This window comes from Pinus tabuliformis, chromosome 8 (assembly GCF_031772625.1).
Source record: "Pinus tabuliformis cultivar Carrire ecotype Pingquan chromosome 8, CPIR1, whole genome shotgun sequence".
Lineage (NCBI taxonomy): Eukaryota > Viridiplantae > Streptophyta > Pinopsida > Pinales > Pinaceae > Pinus > Pinus tabuliformis.
The window spans coordinates 1267509682-1267523849 of NC_142294.1; positions in this window are offsets into that span (position 1 = coordinate 1267509682).

A 14168-nucleotide genomic window follows, 5' to 3' on the forward strand; every position below is an offset into this window, starting at 1 on the left:
TTAACTTGCACACTCCAAATCCGCCCGAAAAGTTGTTCCCTTCTCTCTCCTCTTTGCTACGTGTCTCTATGTGAGTGGAATCAGAGCCAATGGGGGAAAAACCATTTACTACCTTTCCTCCGCCCGAAATCCACTCACGGTTCTTCCCTATCCGCTTTTGACCAACTGGATCTCAAAACACTGCAAACCATAGTTTTCAAAAAAAGTTTGAGATCCACCCTGCCGAAGAAATGACGATGCTTCTCCACTGTGGATCTAAATCCTAATCAATGGTCACAAACCTTCCTGCCATCAGATCTTGTGCCTCGTTCATCTACTGTTGATCTCGCTCCACCAGATCTAATGGCTCACATGAATTTCGCACGACCAACTTGCGCACTCCAAATACGCCCGATAAAGTGGTTTTCATCTCTCACCTTGTAGCTACGTGTCACTATTTGAGTGGAATAATGGCCAACGGGGAAATACTGTTTATAGGTTTTTCTTCACCTGAAATCCACTTGTGGGTTTCATCAATCCACTTCTGCTCATTAACCTTCGGGTAACTTCCTCGCCCGACCACCGTAGATCTATTGCAATTGAGATCTTACGGACCAAAATCAGTCTTCATGCCATTATGTCCTTCATCTTCCTCCTCTGCCCTCAACCATCCGTTTAGCTCTGCTAGAATGTTGGTGTCAGTGCAATCAGTGGATTGCTGCCAATCACCAAGCAAACCGATGGCTCCCGCCTGTCTCCCTAAGCCTCCCTACGCTTCTTCCTATCTCCTAAGTCTCATCAGTCCATCCTGTTGTTCCATTGATCCCTATCTTTGGTAGCCTGATAGAGACAATCCTTGAATGGTTTGCTCGGGGTAAGAGCTCCCAAACATGCTGAGAGTCCCAATCCTTACTAATAAATCCTTCATTCGAGAGACGATTAGCTAACATGTTATCTTTTCTTTTCACATGGACAAAGTTTACCATTTTTAAGGTTTGCAGGTGGGTATAAATACGGTGAAAGACTTGCGAAAGCCTCCAGTGTTTCGAAACTTTGTCTGGTGACGTTCCATTGCATATTTTCTTGGCTGCTCTAATAATCAATTCCAAATCTACTTCCACGATGACATTGTGTGAATTTGAGGTCACCAAGATTTCCAGGCATTACTCTAAGGCTATGAGTTCTGCCATGTTGTTGGTGGCCTTCCCCAATTGGCCATGAAAATTTCCCTTATTCATCCCTGTTCATCTCTTATAACACCCGCAAAACCAGCTAACCCTGGGTTGCCCTTAGAAGCTCTGTCTATATTGACTTTTAAAAATCCATGTGGAGGAGGCTTCCAAATATTTGTATCTTCATTTACTTGGCTCACACCCTTGATTATGCCCTGTGGGCTTATAGACTGGAGACCCAGATGTAGTAGTATGCACGCATCTTGGGGCAGAGGAGGGTCCTTAGGAAGGTTCCTCAACAAGATTTTGACTGTGTCTTTGAGCTGCCTTAAGATTTGATCAATTATGTTCTAGGGTTTACTTGCTTTATTCTTGAAGATTTGAATATTGTGTTCTTTCCAAACATCCCAGATGATAAAGCCTGGAACAAGATTCCAGGCTTTATTAATGATTTCATTCCCTATCAAGTTTTTCCTCCAATTCTTCAAAGTGTTGGAGATGCTGAGTCTGTTTCTATCAGTTTGCCTGAAGATTGAAGCCACCCACTCCCACACGGTGGAGGTGAAAGGCCAAAGGTTGAGAAGGTGATCCATCGTTTCCTCCTGAGAGCCACGAAAGTAATATTTGGATGGTCCAGTGAAACCTCTTTTTAGGAGATTCTCCCAAATTAAAATTTTCCTTTGATGAACTAGCCAAATAAATATCTTTATTTTCATCCAGTGGGGGCTTTGCCAAAGATTCTTCCAAACTTGGTTAAGGTTTAGGTAGTTAAATCCCGTGATTATCTGTTTAGCTTCTTTGAGGTTAAATTTTCCTTTGGTGTTCCTTTCCCATCTTAGTTGGTCAGGCAAGGAGGATACCAGAATCCTTCTATGCTCTAGATCCTGAGCAAGAGAGTCTGCCTAGGCCTTCAGATGGCTCTCTTCACTATAGCCTACACCCTTCCATATTCTCCATTCTCCATTGATCCTTATCGGATCCCAGAAGTCATTTACCAAAAGTAGACCTTTTTTATCGGTATCATTCTTGAGAGTTGCTAACTCATCCATATACAAGTTGGGTTGCTACTACCAGTTATCCCCCCAAAATCATGCAAGGTTCCCAGCTCGAATCTCCCAGAAACTATGTTGTTGAACAATGCCTTTATTTTCCCAGGCAAGGTCCAAAATGTGGGAGCCTTTAATATTTCCTGACATTCGAATGTGATCCTTCTCTTACCAATTCTTGGCATATTTTTGTTTCCAAAGCTTAGCCCATGGAGTACTTGATTCCTTGATCCATCTCCACTAGATTTTGGCTCCCAAAACTCTGCTGAGGGTTTCAGGGTCATGAAGCCCCACCACCGTGGCTCTTGGGTTTGTAAATCTTATCCCAGGCTACTAAAGCCCATTTCTTTTTCTCTTCTCCTCTACCCCATAGAAAATCCCTTTGTATGCTCCTGATTTGTTGCTTGACTCCTTTAGGAGTAGGAAGAGCTGAGAACATGAAAATGGGAATTTCCTACAAGACCTCCTGTGTGAGCACAAGGTGCCCAGCCAAATTTAAAGCCCTATATGTCCATTTCCTGATCTTGTCCTGAATTTTGTTTATAATCGACTCCCACACTCCCTTACATAGAGGTTTATCTATAAGAGGTATGCCTAGGTACTTGGAAGGTAGCTGGCCCATTTGAAATCCAAGAATTCTGGTGATGTTTCTCTAAATAGAAATGTCAGTGTTAAAGAAAAAAACTTTTGATTTGTTGAGGCTTACCTTTGTGCCGACTGCCATAGAAAAAATCATTCAAGATATGTTTTATCGCTCTTGCTTCCCTAACTGTGGGAATGCCCTACAACATTGTGTCATCCAAAAATTGTGGATGAGTATTTGCTGCTTCATCCAAGGTGAGTCTGATACCCTAAATTCTTCCTTCAACATTTACCATTTTGATCCCTATTCCTAGCCATTCCATCATGAGAACAAAGAAGAAGGGTGAGAGCGGATCCTCTTGTCTATGACCTCTAGAGGGTGTGAAGGTTCTTGAAGGAGCACCATTAAGAAGGATGGAAAAATTGGTTGTGGTGACTAGTGCCATAACCCATCTTATCCAGTTTTGGTCAGAGCCAAAGGTTTCTAGAACTACCCTTATATAAGCCCAGCATATTTTATCATAAGAATTTGCTAGGTCTAGCTGAATGATCATACCCACTTATTTGTTGCTTTTGAGAGAATGTACCAACTCATGAGCTTGGATAATGTTGTTGAGGATTTGTCTTCCTTCCATATAGCCCGTTTGCTCCTCTGATATGAGAGCTGGTAAACGGAGCTTGACTCTATTAGCAATCATCTTGGAAATAATTTTATACACCACATTACATAAGGCTATGGGTCTGAAACCATCCAGAGTCATAGATTTTTCCTGTTTTGGGATGAGAGCTATGAAGGAAGCATTAATAGCTTTCAAAACTCTTTTGGACTTTCTTGAGTCTTCCACCACCTCAAGGATGTCCTGTTTGACTACTTTCCAGTATGCTTTGAAGAAGTCAACATTGAACCCATCCGAGCCTGGTGCTTTTCCATTCTGCATTTCATTGATCACTTCACTGACCTCCTCTTCCGACACTGGTCTGCTAATATTGTGGTTTTCCTCTCTGGTAACCATCAGAGGGATATGCTGAGTGAAAAGGTTGAAGTATCTGGATCTCTCCTCCAAAGGCTCCTTTGTTATACTAATGAAGTGTTGTACAAGAACTGATTCCATATCTTTGTGAGAGACGAGTTCTATCCCTTGAGAATTTTTTAGCTTTGTGATTTTGTTGTGTGCCCTATTGTCCATGGTGGATTTATGAAAGAACTTCATGTTTCTTTCTCCCTCTCTAATCCATTGTACCCTTGATTTTTGTCTCCAGAAAATCTCCTCTTGCAAGCACCGGTCTTCCCATTCTTCCCGCAAAAAAGCAGCTAGCTTTTTTCATTCCTTGGTAAAGCCATCTATAATGTAGATCTGATTAATCTTGTGTAGTTTCTTCTCAGCTTCTCTTTTGGCTATGAAGATATTGTCAAATTCCTTCTTTTTCCAATCTTTAAGCCTAGATTTGATATGTTTAAGTCTCTGTTGGAGCAGGAACACTCTAGTGCCTTGAATGTTCAAATCCTATTTCCACCATTTGTCAATATTGCTGGTGAACACAGGGTGATAGAGCCAAGCATTTTCAAACATAAAAGGTTTGTTTCATGGTGTACCCATAAAAGTTGCTTCCAGATGAACAGGCCAATGGTCCAACCCTCCAAAGGGGAGAATAGAAGTTGTTATGGTAGGGCCTGAGAGAAAGAGGTCCTCTGAAATAATGAATCTGTCTAGTTTAGAGGCTACTTGTGAAACCCCTCCCCTCTTGTTGTTCTAGGTGAAGGTCCCATTCAATGTTTCAGTGTCCACTAACCCCATGTTCATTATGAAGTTCTCGAAGGCCATGGAATCTCTACCAAGCTATCTAATACTACCCTTTTTCTCTGTAAGAGATCTTATCATATTGAAATCCCCTGCCACGATCCAGGGCATATTGAGGTGTCTTGCTCTTAGATCCTTAAGGGAGGTGAGAAGCTTGAGTTTGTCTTCTTGCTTTTGAGGTCCATAGACATTTGTGATCATGTATATCTTCTGATACCCTAAAGGTTGAAATACCAAAGAAAGATAGTTTCTAGATGCTTCAGCATCGAGGATTCCAAATTTCTAGGGATCCCACAGCGTGAGAATCCCCCCCACTGAGTTGTTTGCTTTAACCTCCAAATACTCATACTTGATTAGCCATTCATTATGATTTTTTCTTATCTTATCCATCGAACACTTTGTCTCTTGAATAAAGACCATATCTGGCTTTTCTTCTTTTATTCTATTATTGAGATTTCTTTTCTTCATTCTATTTCCTATGCCTCTAATGTTCTAGTTGTGAGCTTCATCAAGAAAGTTTTGTAAAGGAATAACTAGTGAGATCTTTCATCTTACCTGAGTTAATCAAGAGTTTCCCACATTCATTCAGCAACTCATTATGTCTTTTTCTTCTTCTTTTCCTACCTAAGTTCTATGGAGATTGTGCCTGTATAATCTCCATCATTTTGACCCCATTGTGCCCCTAGATTTCATGATTTCTTTTGACTCCAGCTCCCTTCAATTGTGATCTCCATAGAAAGAGATGTTGCACTCTGTCATAATCCTCTTTTGGCAGGGAGTCCATTCCTATGGTCGTCCCTTATTCCAGAAATTTTTCTAGATCTAGATTTTCCCGGTCTAGAATCTCCTGTAGTTCATGGTCCTCTGTTCTTGCTTCAATTGGAGTCATCTCATGGTCCCTACTTATATCCATACTACTTGGTAGATCACCCTTTTGCTGGTTGTTTACTGTGATATCCTCCATGTCAGCTTCCGTTTCCTTCTCATTGATTATGTTCTCCATATCCTGGATTGTTTCCTTGTTCCCCTCTTCTTCCTCTAGGATCTTGAAATGATTGTTTCCTATATGTCTATCCTCATTGATCTTCTTTTGTGGAAGTTTTCCACCTTTCCCTTTTCCCCCAACCTTGGTGAAACCCTCGTGATTTTTATCTGTAGTAGTTTTCACATTTCCTTCCATGTTGTTTGTTGGGAAATCTCTGAATAAATGCCCATGTTCATGGCATTTGTGGAATCTAGATGAGATGTGCTCATAGTGCACAGTCTTCACCCATTCTTCATCATACACTTCTAAAACTATCACTTCTTAAAGGGCTCTAGATAAGTCCATTTCCACACATATTCGGGCAAAGGAGGTATATTTTCCTTTCAAAGTCGTCTCTGAGATCTTTAGAAAATGCCCCAACTTGTTGCCTATTGTTTTCAGAGATTCTTGAGCCAATAATTTAGAGGAAGGGAGTATAGTCTAATCCATACCGGTATCGATGTGAATGTTTCGTGTTTTGGGACAAATTTCATCATCCATGGCTGCATGTGGAGTCCTACAGCAGCATAGAAATATGCCCCCCCTTCGAACACTCTGTCCTTATCCTTTAGCCTCGTGAACACCACTATGAAGAAGCCCTTAGAGCCTAGATGGATGTGTATTTCCCCCTTTGGCTTCCAATGGCTCTTTATCCACACGTGTAATGCCTTCACCATCGGCCATATCCCCATGAATTTGCATATGATCACATGTTCCATCATATGATCCCTATGTGCTTGAAGCGCTGGATCACTCAATATGACCCGAGGAATAATGCTCGACTTGGGTTTGCAGACCCCAGTTGCCCTTATGGAATTAGGTTTTTCACCACTGCCTCCATTCTCCTTCTCCTCACTTGTTTCCTACTGCTCCCCTTCCTATTCTTGAATTCCATTTCTTCCCAATGTTCCCTTGCTTCTTGCCTCTGTTACCTTCTCCAGAGGCTTTTTCAAACATTTCTTTCTCGTGTCCTTACTTCTATCTGTAACTACCTGACTGTAGGAGGGAGCAGCACTCCCCCCTGCTCCTCCCACCATGGTACCCAAAGTAAAAACCCTAATGCCAACTCCAACCCTAGCTCAAGTTGCAGAGCTCATGTCCTGGTATTTCATGCATTTCACTTTAGATATTACATAGGAATATGGTAATAATTAAACTCATTATACCATTGAAGGCATGCTACTACACATAAAAATTTTCATTTTTATCTTCGGGATCCATTTAGGTGGAGAGTCATGAGTGGTCCAAGAATGTGTGCTACATGTAAAAATAACATGAGCTTACTCATTTAGTTGAATGATCTGTTGGAAACCTAATCCTCTAAGGGTTGGTGTGGAAGCTTAATAGTGAAAGGGAGTCCAAGAGCCCACTTGGAATATGAATCCAAGGGTCACACCATGTACTATAAATGTATATCATTGTTAATAATATGGGTACTCTCCTACTTATCTTTAATATTATGTTGCTCCCATGTGTGTGTTTAACATGGTATGAGAGAAGACAATATCCTACCCTGCTCATATTTGAGCCAGTAAATTTTGTGGTCTTTCTCTATGTGTTTGTCAGACCTGAGCATTGTCTAAACTATTCCAGAATCTATTTGCACTGTTCAGAGCATAGATCCCAATTTCACCCTTTGCTCCTATAACTCCAGCTATTTTCTTGCCATTATACCAAGAAAAATTTTAAGGATGGAAATTTATCTTAAAGTTTAGAAACCTTGGCGAATCTCACTAGTCCATAATATGAAATCTATAAAATGTTTGGAGATAATTTTGTAAAAATATTCAAATTTATATTATTTTTATATAGTCTCTGTATAATTTTTTGGCGATTTTTTGCAGAAAATAATTTCATTCTATAAAATTTGGGTGAATCAATTTTACAAAAAAATGAAAATTTGCGAATCTTTTTTTGGAAAAGTATAGAAAATTATCCCATGGGTGAATATTAGCCCCTAAAACTTTCCCTACATTATATGTTGTCCCTATGCATTATTTCCATCTATGCATTGAATGTCATAATCTGTGCATTAGCTACGTTATGCACTAATTTTTTGCACGGCCCAATAGTTTTTGATATGTATTGGCATTGATATATCTCCTAGGGTGTTGGCCATTTTATTTCAATTAATGAATCCTTGTGCACTCCCCCTTTGAATTCTAGTCTGAATTTGCTTCTCAAATTATTCCTTCTGTGTTTCCCATTTTTGTCCAAGGGAATTAATTATCTGTAACCACACTTCTAAGATATGTTCCTGGGTTTAATTTATCTGTCACTGCTGCACTTCTAATACATTTTCCTGCACTGAACCTGTGTAGAATGATTTGGTTTTTTCTTGTGAAATTGGTCGAGGGTTTTTGCGTGACAGTGAACGTTTCCCCACATTAAACACTATGTTAGAACCTGGCTTTGGAAATGATATGATAGATGACACGTGTGCTCCTGTGAATTGTGGAAGTCGTGTGATTAAAGAGACCATAGCATAAGCACATGAAGTGTTATATTTTCTGTATGACAGTTATGACGGGTGTTGCGATTCATATGGTGCAGCGATTGTCGAACAATTTGCATTATATACATAATGATTGAACAATTGAACTGGTATGTATGCTCCATTGTATTCATTGATTGATGTGCATGAATGTTTGATTTGGGTGATGGAGAAAGTTGGTCGAATGGTGCATTGGCCTTTTATCCTGTGATAGACATGATTCCTTGTTGCAGTGGTTGAACTGTTTATTCAAGGCATTCAGTGAATTGTGCTTGTCAAGGGGAAGCAACAAAAGGGGTGGCACCTACAGCAACCGAGCTTGATTGAGCAGCACCACGGCTTCCAGTCACGGAAGATGAGGGCGCAAAAGAAGTCTTCTTCTCATTCTTCTTTCGAACAGATTGACCGGCATGCTGACCACGATTCTGATGATGTCGCGCCGGCATCCGAGGGATGTGCCAAAGGTGCGGGAGCATGTTTTCCTTCCATGTGATCCATAGCGAAAGAATTCAGCTATAAGGATTGGGAATTCAAACAGAGGCAAGGGGATGCAGCTATTAAGCACACTAGGGCGTTTATAAATAAATTATAAACAGAAGGTGTAAGCAGGATGTGCTTACAGATTTCAAGATGTCCATTCAAATTCTACTGAGAATTTTATTCTCTATGCATTATATTGAATGTTTGTGTTGACACATCGACCATATCTCCAACTCAAACATCAAGTCACTACCTGGAGGTGTTGTGCAAGAATGGCATTTGTGTGAACCAACAACAATCATCCTGGGCCTATGTGTTGTCAGCTACGTTGAAGCGAAAATATGGTGTCGTGGAACCGCCATTTGTGGCTCTCCAAACCACTTGTCTAAATTGTGATTTGGTGTTGTGTGTGAGACTTGACTTGTGGTGTTGTCTGTTGGGCTTGACTATATCATTGTCTCCAGTTATATGCTGAGCTTCTGAATCATGGCTTCAATGTGACTGTTCATGGCTCAGTGTTGTGCTCGGTTCCATATACCATTGCTCAGTTCCATTATAATATTCCACCTATCACTCCCGTTACAATATATCAGTATATCATTGTTCGTTCCTCCATGGTATTACCTCCTTCGACTCCTGCACCCTCGACTCTCAGTTCACACTCTGGTCCCTTGATGCAATTCCCAGAAAATTCCTTTCATTGGTGCGTAGCTCCTACAAGTGGGTCATTGTTGTGTTTGTCATTATTATTGGAATACTGGAGGTATCGTTGACTCTTTATATATTACATTTTGGCATATGCGTTGTTAGCTCTCCATAAATTCTATGTGATATATGAGTATTGAGGGCATATTGTTTTCTCTGAAGAAAGTGACAAGATGAGAGAATATTGGTTCGTACCATAGTCAAAGAATTTATATATATGAGCAGTCAAGTCGTGTCCATGACATGGTGCTACAGTTGTTGAAGTTTTAATAGCCATCATTTCTTCTTTGAAAGTGAATATGTTGGAGGATTTTTGGGAATGAAAGAGTTCAATGTTAATAAGCATTGGGAACTATTTATGTTCTTTAAAGTCACAACTATTTGACATTGTGTGAGATATCCGTGCAACATTGTTATGAAATGGAGAAAATCGATGATGCATTACAGTTTTGAATAGTCTAACCTATTCCACTGTTGATGGGATGGTAAAAGTTAGTAAGGAAACTCTTTTTAACATTCAAACTTGCTTGAAAAATGTACAAGGCAAATTGATTTTTTGCAGCTTTAATCACAGCTACAGCAAGAAGAGCTACATCAAAATAGACATCATTCTGAACGTGTTTTTGTTTAGAACATTAAGACAACCACCCATCAATAGCAAGTCAATATTGTTGAAGCTCATTTAGATTTAGTACCCCATAAAGTAGCAGAGTTGCATGCAGATTCAGAAGTTTAGTTTGCACTTCCCAAGCCCATCATCAGACCTTGGGAAGAACTTGTCCACGACAAGCATAAGACTGGTCTTGGATATGACAAGGACATGTCCTTTCACATTCCATACTACTCAAAGCCCATTCAGCTTCAGAGCACTGTATTCCTTCATGACAGTTCACCTCCAGCTGTTCCAGATTCTACCACTCTTCCACAACAACAACAACAGATTGTGAAATGCCAACACTGTGACCGAGTTGGTCATCTGAAAGATCACTGTTTTGATCTTCATCCATGTAAGCATTGTCATAAAACCAGTCATTCTTCAAATAGATTCTTTAGAAACAAACCTATTGCAAGAACAAAGATTCATCTTGGATGGATCGCTTCTTAGCAACAGGCATCAACAACTAAGAAGATATTTTAGTCATATGTCCAAACTTGTTCTAGAGTATTGAACAATCTTGCAGTTGAGTTTTCTCCATCATCTCACCTTATATCTGACAGGGGGGTAGAATGATGGTCATCTACAAGCTTCAAAGCCACATTAAGCGAGCTTGAGCCACAACCTGCCACACCAAATTTAGAGTTGTAGTTAGAGACAAAGATGCCCGTGAGCATGCCTCCAGTCAGTGATACCTCTTCAAAGAATTTGGGACACTTCCTCTAGCATAATACTTCATCTTCTTGCTAGTTTCAGAAGATTTCTAGGAATTGCACTAAGCATTCTAGAGTTGTTTCTCATCCTTAAACCATCACACGTTGAGACCTCCCTTTTAAGGTTGAGGTTTTCCCTTTTATGCGGGGTGAGACCTCCCTTTCATGGTTGAAGGTTTCCCTCTTCAAAACATCAAGAGCATTTCCTCTAGTATAAGACCTAAGTTTCATGCCAGACTTGGAAGAGTTCTCGGAACTGCACTAAGCATTCCATTGTTGGTGTTCATCCTTAAACCACCACCCTTTATACCAACATTTCAGAGAACACATTTAGCCTAGTGCTGCCATGTATTTTTGCACATTTTGTATTACAACGCTCTTGTGGGACTCATACATAACCCTTTGGATTAAGGGGGGAATGTTGGACACCTAATCCTCTAAGGGTTCGTGTGGAAGCTTAACAGCCAAAGGGAGTCCAAGAGACCACTTGGAATATGAATCCAAGGGTCACACCATGTACTATAAATGTTATCATTATTAATAATATGGGTACTCTCCTGCTTATATTTAATATTCTGTTGTTGCCATGTTTGTGTTTAACATGATTGAATTGCTAAATTATATTAATATTAATAATATAGTTCCAAGTATTCTATTTTAACTCCTTAATAATATAGTGTTGTAGAAAATGAATTTGGACTAGGCCATTTAGCTCATTGCTAAAGAGATATATTTGGATAGTGGGGTAAGGTGTTAATATCTCATTTATTTGACCTTAATTACTATATAAGAAACATGGTAATAATCAAAATCACATTATGCAACTAGATAAATACCATTCCATGACACAATTTTCTTTTTCAACACCAACGACAATTTACATCAAGTGCTTTGATTTAATTCAGATTGGAAGGTACTTTTAGGAGCAATTTTAATAATCAGTAGTTTGTTTAATGTGTTTGTTGATCCAATTGATTTTCATTAATAAGATAATTTCAATGATATCCTTATTTATGCTTATTTAACCTTATACCCTTCTCCATGATTCCTACACCAGATGTGCCTATGGAATAAAAAAGTTTAGTTTAGCTCATTTATCTTAGTGCTAAAGGAATGAATTTGGATCTTGAGCTAAAATCTTGATATCTCATGCATTCAATCTTTGCGATTACATGCACATGGTGGTACCAATGAATATTATGTTTTGTAATTGGTTAAATTTTGTTTAAAGTTATTGTTTTCATTATTTTTCATAGGGATTGTTTAGGTTAGGTGTGATGAATTATTCAGGAAGGTGAAATACATCTAGAAATAACTTGAGAGCTATGAGAAAGGAGAAAAAGCGAAAATTATCAAATTCAACATAAGGGAAACACATTTAAATATTATCATATTATTTATCTAATTATGACTTGGTGGATTCTAAAGACATTGGTGTTCTCAATGCTTTCATGTTCATAGATCCAATATGTAATATGGGTGCATAAAATACTTATGTTATATGGTTCAAAATAAAATAATAGTAATAAGATGATATTATAAAACATTAAAAAAGAATAAATCATCTACATATAACAACATATTTATTTCATTAGCCACTTAGTTAGTGGATTTAGATATTCTTTTGAAACGTGTCCATATCTTTATGTTTATAGCAACCATAATTTTTTTGATATGGTATGCAAAAACACTATGTTTATACTCATTAAATACCTCTACTTCTTCGTCTTTCATTAAATACCTCTACTTCTTCGTCTTTCTTTTTAGTTGTGAGAATAGTGAAGCATTCATAAATAATAACAATACCTCTACTTCTTCCTCTTCATTTTTAGTTGTGAGAATAGTGAAACATTAATAAATAATAACCATTAACCTAATTGGAAGTTTTCTTTTTAATTAATAAATAGCTAGTACTTTTGAGGATAGTTTTATTTCTTTATCCATAACATTCCATCTAAATTCAAAAGCTCATGAATTATTTTTTTAAGTAAAAACCTCAAATATGTTATTTACAAAATGAAAAAAGAGGTATATGTCACTTGTTCGAAATAGATTAGCATGTCATAACAATGAAATGAAATATAATATATGAAATTTCAATAAAATACTTAATTACAACATATTCTTAGCTGCCCATATAAGATCAAATACATGATTATAAGATCATATACATGATTATAATATACAGGAATTGATGTTTTGTCCTTAATCAATGAGGTTATTTCAACAACCACCTGTTGATCAATTCGAGAGGGCACCTGGTTCCACGTACACATAACTCTATTTATAGGAATTGAGATTTCGTTCTTATTCGATAAGGTTATTTCAACAACCACCTGTTGATCAATTCGAGAGGGCATTTGGTCTCACCTACACCTAACTATATTGTTTGGCATTATCGTATTCATCACTTCTGCATGAAGTCCGAAATAATTTTAATTTTCTCATTCATATTTAAAGCACAAAGTAATTTGATCTTGTAATGCGTTGCAATGACATATGAAATATTGGTCCACCTCTTTCGCCTCATAAAAAAAATTCAGTCATATTAACTTTTTCAACTACTTTTCCATCAATCGTTTATACCATTTAACTATAGTTTTAACCTGACAAAGAAACTAGCTGTACTAAACGTCATGTCTTCTCTACATAGAGAAATTTTTATGTGCACACCAATTCAGTTGTACTCTCCTTTTCCATGTATATAATCAAAATATATCCATATATGTGGAACCCCATATTTATTTGCAACGAGTAGAACTATTGAAAATTCACCAAATCCAATGTCAATAATAAAGTATATCGCTAGTGATAAAGTGATCAGAAAATTTACGCATAATAGACGTCATGGGTACAATAATCACTTATGCATAAGCCATAGCTTTTCAATAACACATACATCTCTTCACTGCTATATCACCCATGATTATAAGTTATATACAACACTATGAGTTCCCAATATAAATGAAAAGATTGTTTATGTACGTCAATTTATGGCTATGGGCTGTAGGTTTTGAAAAAAGAAATATTACAATGTGATTTCAAATCATATTGTTTCTCTCTCGATTCCATTGGTAGTGGTTTACTTGAGAATTTTTGCACGTGATTAGAAAGAAAATGATATTTTTATGTATATTTGATAATAATATTCAAACTATATTTATTATAAAAAAAATTACTGTTATGTATGGTATCGATTGTGCCATACCAAGGATTACATTTCCTAAAACATCTCTAGCTAAACCTACACCCTTCATGGTTGTTATTGAATATTTCAAAATTTTGAATTTTTTTCATGTCATGATAGTGTTAAATGTGGTGTTCATGATCCCTAGGATGAATTATATGTTTTGATATATATTCTTTTGTTGGAAGAAGGCTTGGTATTATCATGCCAAAACATAGGCACTAGTCCTTCATTGGGTTAACTAATTTCACGTCTTTACACATAATCCTACCGCCAAATGACCATAGTTTATTTAGTTCTTGCTTGCTTTACATCAAGATTGTCTCTTCCAA